At 37.3% G+C, this 5,887-nt stretch overlaps 1 protein-coding gene across 3 annotated transcripts in view; it reads right to left on the bottom strand.

Moving 5' to 3' along the window:
• The window catches only part of LOC130070515 (GRAM domain-containing protein 2A), a 54,412-nt gene extending 49,390 nt beyond the window's left edge, over window positions 1–5,022 (bottom strand). The window contains exon 1 of one of the 3 annotated variants that reach the window (XM_056234931.1): window positions 4,806–5,022. The gene's annotated coding sequence lies outside the window, so the exon portion shown is untranslated. The remainder of the gene's footprint in view (window positions 1–4,805) is intronic. The other 2 variants (XM_056234930.1, XM_056234932.1) reach the window with 2 other exon arrangements.
• Window positions 5,023–5,887: the final 865 nt, after the last annotated feature.

Below are 5,887 nucleotides of genomic sequence, written 5' to 3'. Positions count from 1 at the left end.
CTGACATTATAACCTGCAATTGCTACTTTATATCAATCAATTCTGACTTTATATCACGCAATTCTGACTTTATATCACGCAATTCTGACTTTACAACACGCAATTGCGACTTTATATCAATCAATTCTGACTTTATAACTCGCAATTCTGACTTTACAACACGCAATTGCGACTTTATATCAATCAATTCTGACTTTATTTCACGCAATTCTGACTTTACAACACGCAATTGCGACTTTGTCACGCAAGTCTGACTTTATATCTCGCAATTCTGACTTTATAACACGCAATTGCGACTTTATATCACGCAATTCTGACTTTATATCTCGCAATTCTGACTTTATAACACGCAATTGCGACTTTATGTCACGCAATTCTGACTTTATAACCTGCAATTGCGACTTTATATCAATCAATTCTGACTTTATATCTCGCAATTCTGACTTTATAACCTGCAATTGCGACTTTATGTCACGCAATTCTGAATTTATATCACGCAATTCTGACTTTATATCTCGCAATTCTGACTTTATATCTCGCAATTGCGACTTTATATCAATCAATTCTGACTTTATATCTCGCAATTCTGAGAAATAGTCAAAATTGCGAAATGTAAACTCGCAATTGTGAGAAAAAAAGTCAGAATTGTGAGATAAAAAGTTGCAATTACCTTTTTTATTTTTCATTCTGTGGCGGAAACAAGCTTCCATAGTTTTTAGCATTTCCTATTAGATTGTAAAGCTCGTCGCTATCCTGACCACTGCTCATTGGTTCTGTATCATGTCAGTAACACTGGGTAGTGAGAGACTCGAGTAGCGTATCTGCAGAAAGATGCTCTCTGTGTGAGTCACACACTCGTGTGTGTGTTCGGTGTGTGTGTTTACACAGAGGCTCAGTGTTGCTCCTTCTGCTTCTCTAACACAGCCATCTACTGTTGACCTCGTCCTGACCTTCACGTCCAGTTTTATTCAAATGCAGGTGTTCTTCACAGTCAAAGCATGTGGTGTGTGTGACACACACATTGCTTTCACCAATTTCCTGATGTCGAAATGCAATCGGGAAGTTAAAACGCCTTAAAAATCCCAGTATTCTGTAGAGTTTCTTTGCATTTCATTTCACACAAACAACAGCCAAGAAAATGCATCTGTTTCAGTCACTCATTTTAAACCAGAAATATCAGTTTCTTCTGAATATTTTCAGTGCGCACTCAAAAAAGGCAGGGTTGTTTTAACCCAAATTTGGATTAAATATGGACAAACCCAACCGTTGTAACCCAAATGTAACCCAACGGTTGGGTTTGTCCATATTTGACCCAAATTTGGGTTGAAACAACCCTGCATTTTTTAGAGTAATATGTTCTTTTCTTTATATGCAAGTTGTTTTGAATGGTGTTCATATGTTTCTTTGTGGCACATAAGGTGTTCAGATTTGGTATTTAGCGTGGTTTCTCGAAATGACATGCAAACTGGCAGAAGGCATGAAACACACAACAAGGATGTTGGAAGTATAGATGTATGAATTTGGAAAAAATGCAAATGTAAGAAAATCTCCACTCCCAACATCTTCCACAGGTCTGCGTTCGAGAGCGATGGATCAACCTGTGTTTACACGCCAGCCATGACTAACAGCCAGATATTATTATTAATGTGAGCTCGCATATATAATATACACAACGCCTGAAGACGAGGAGAAGGCAAAAGAGAGACGTCTGGAAGAACATGCATGTCTGAAGAGCGACAGAATGATGCAAGAAAGTCACATTTGCTATAAAACATACAGTGAATTAATCGTAATGTGTTTGTTGAGTCTGCATTTCAATTTTCTTTGTTTTTACCGTCTACATTAACCCTTGTGTGTCAATTCAAAAAAGTTACACAAAGGTCCATACACTGTAAAAAAAAATATTTTCATGATTTGGAATCACATTTTTTCTTTTGTCAAATCAACTTAGATCATTTATATGGTTCAGATAACATAATATTTTGAGTTTCTGATGATTAAACCAATCTCCTTCATTGTATTAACTCCATTTTTCAATTTTAATTAACTTTAAATCATGCAATTCTGACTTTAAATCATGCAATTCTGACTTTATATCTCGCAATTCTGCACTCTTGAACACACTCTTGAAGCTCCGCCCACTGTGTCGGGAGGTGCAACTCATTTGCATTTAAAGGGACAGACACAAAACAGTGCGTTTTTGCTAACCCTCAAAAAGTGACAACTTTAACATGCTATATAAAAATATCTGTGGGGTATTTTGAGCTAAAACTCACATACACACTCTGGGGACATCAGAGATTTATTTTACATCTTGTGAAAAGAGCATTATACCACCGCTTTAAACCACAGTTATTGCAAGCCGTTGCGATATGCTTATCGCAATATATACATTTGCAATATTTCTATAGGCTATATTGTGCAGCTCTACTACTGATGGACTCGCAGCAGAAACAGAAGCTGAGCTGACCACAAAACCACATGCAACAACATCATGAGTGTTTCACTTCAAACGCTGTGTACACAACACACACATTACCACACATCAGAGCCTATTCTGAGCAGCAGCAGTCTTTTGTCTAATGCAATAATATCAGATTTTAATAGATGCTAATTATAGCCGTAATAGAGAATGAGGGTGTGTGTTTACATGTTTAAGCTCTCGCTATAAGCATCGGGAGTCAGCACTTGTCAACAGCACTTAGTGCTACGGCAAACCAACGTCACAGGACACATGAACAGACTGCTTTTTCTGCTCAAGGTTGTGTAACTTATGCCAAAACAAACACCATTACAGTCAAAGCAAAGTATTTATCATGGTATAGATAACATAAGAGTCTATTTACAACTATAGATGACTGCAGAGAGCCACAACTTTCCTTTCCTCATCTCTTCTTAAGTTACCATTAACCCTTTCAAACACAACATTGAATGCATTTAACTCAATAAAACACCGGTTGTTATTTCTATTGGGTATGTTGTAGTATTTACTCCATGCAAACATAGTTAATGAAACTGGTTTTAACTCAGAAACAACTTAAAGCAAGCTCTTTGAGTCTGATATTTCATAATGAGTCTGATATTTCATAATGCGTCAAACCATATAATTTCACAGCAGTCATTTTCTTTAAAGGGACAGTTCACCCAAACATAATTACTCGCCCTCATGTTGTTCAACCCCGTAAGACTTTCGTTCATCTTCGGGACACAAATTAAGATATTTTTGATTAAATCTGAGAGCTAATTGAAACTTGCCGGCCCAAAAAGTTATTAAAGACATCATTAAAATAGTCTGAGTGACTACAGTGGCTCAACCTTCAGTTTATCAAGCGACCAGAATACTTTCTGTGCGCAAAAAACACACAAAAATACAGACTTTATTCAACTCTTCGTGTTCTTCTCTGTGGGCCTCGAGTGAGTTCGCGTAGTGTAACAGCGCAGCGCTTCTGGGTTGTACGTCAGAACGTAGGCTCACTATTGGCCAGCATCATCACACATGACCAGCGTCGGCCAATAGCGAGCCTACGTTCTGACGTACAACCCAGAAGCGCTGCGCTGTTACACTACGCGAACTCACTCGAGGCCCACAGAGAAGGAAATGAATAGTTGAATAAAGTCGTTATTTTTGTTTGTTTTTTGCGCACAGAAAGTATTCTCGTCGCTTGATAAACTGAAGGTTGAGCCACTGTAGTCACTCGGACTATTTTAACGATGTCTTTAATAACTTTCTGGGCCGGTGAGTTTCAATTACAGAGAAGCCTATGGAGGAGTGAGACAGCTCTCAGATTTAATAAAAAATATCTTAATTTGTGTCCCGAAGATGAACGAAAGTCTTACGGGGTTGAACAACATGAGGGAGAGTAATTACTGACAGAGTTTACATGTTTGGGTGAACTATCCCTTTAACCCTTTGATGGATGACATCTACAGCAATATTAAACCATTCATATTTGATTGTCCTCAATCTTTTTATTTATTTATTGACAGCATATTCAATATGGGCAACAAAAGTTGTCATTTTTGTCTTTCATGGCAGTGGACAATTGTGTACACTTACAACAATAACGGTATTCTGCGATGCAAATTATACGATAATACTTCGATTTTAGTACCACGGTACAGGAACAGTACTTTTTTGTAAGGGATTTTACTTGAAAATACCTCATTCTGTAAAAAAAAAACACAAGATTGAGAAATAAATTTTTACCGTAGTTTTGACATAAACGAGAAATTCTCGAAAGAGGAATATGGGTAACTAAACGGTTGCTGGTCCCCATTGACTTACATATGAAGAAAATGACTATGGGGTCCATCAACTGTGTGTGTCCGACAATCTTCAAAATATCTTCTTTTGTGTTGATCATAAGATAGAAAATCATGCAGGTTTGGAACAACATGAAGGCGAGTAAATGATGACAGAATTTGAATTTTTGGGTGAACTGTCCCTTTAAGAATTTCTTTCTGATTTAATAATTCGCGCTTATACCATTATCAATAGTTATAATATCCTAAAATGTGTATTCATCCATTTTAACATTAGTATACGAAACTCTTGCAAGCATTAAATAATGTTTGTTAATGACTGAATAATGAATAGGTGTTCTCGTGTAAACACATCAAGACTGTGTTTAGGGATGAAAACACTGTAAACGTGGCGAAGAGGTTCGCTACTAAAAACCGGACTGTGATGTTCTTGCTCAATCGAAATCTATTTTTAAATCGTAAAAGATACTAAAATCTAGTAATACTGTACTGAGTAACACAATATATGTAAGCAAGCGGACATAATAGTGCGGGGCTCTTACCTTCAAACACAACTCCAGTCCGTCATTTCATAGCAAACACAGCTGATGTGTTTCTCCATCAGGATCCGCGTGTACATTCACATATGATTATCGAATATAAACATCACATGGTCATAAAAAACGAGAGTATTTCGCTCTTCAAGGGCACGAGCGCTGATCATAACCGTGCAACGGGAAATTCTGCAGACCGGTTGCGACTTGTTGCTCAGACGTGCATGCGCATGGGGGCGTGGTTTAATCCTATAGGCCCCTCCCCTTTCGTTGCTGCTGCTGCGAGCACGTGGACGGATGAGCCTGAGAGTCTCTTGGGTAATAACAGCGGTTCCTCTGTAAATTACAATCTTACTGTAATTAGAATTAAATGCTGGGACTGGGGCTAGTTTACACATATTTTTTTTATCTTTCCTTTTAAATATTTTATACATTTTTAATTTCTGTTTAAAAAAAATATTTTTATGAACTGTATCTGTTTTCCTGGAAAATAACAGTGGGAATGAATAGCAGTGGGCAATAATAGTGCAATAACTGGGCAATAACAGTGGGAATGCTGAATAGCAGTGGGCAATAATAGTGCAATAACTGGGCAATAACAGTGGGAATGTTGAATAACAGTGGGCAATAATAACAGTGCAATAACAGTGAAAACGTTGAATAGCTTTTTGAAGTAAAGACTCTAAAAAAAGTGTAAAAAGAATGATAACTCATCTCCATAACCGTCGTACACTTAATGTGCATTTGTATGTCAGCAAAAACTAACAAGAACTTTAACTGTAGTACAATAGTATTATTTTAAGCACAATGTAATAACAATATGACAATCATTCAGAATGGCATATACAGTAGCCTGTATAAATATACCATGCCGCCACATTTAAATGGTTTTATTAATATTATTATTATTTTATCTTATATGCATATTCTTGCAAGGCAATATAAACAACACAGTCTTTTAGATGCACAGTCTCTATCATACAGTGGGCTGTTTGTATTTGTCACACCACGCGCGCTCTCAAGGACTGAGAGAGCGCGCGCCTTGAATTCTAATCGTGCGCGTGCCTCGCATGTAAAACGACAGAACATCA

This window comes from Rhinichthys klamathensis, unplaced genomic scaffold, assembly GCF_029890125.1.
Source record: "Rhinichthys klamathensis goyatoka isolate OS25496 unplaced genomic scaffold, OSU_Roscu_1.1 h1tg000409l_1, whole genome shotgun sequence".
NCBI classification, from domain to species: domain Eukaryota; kingdom Metazoa; phylum Chordata; class Actinopteri; order Cypriniformes; family Leuciscidae; genus Rhinichthys; species Rhinichthys klamathensis.
The sequence above is the reverse complement of the archived record's forward strand: the minus strand, read 5'-3'. Positions and strand labels throughout refer to the sequence as shown.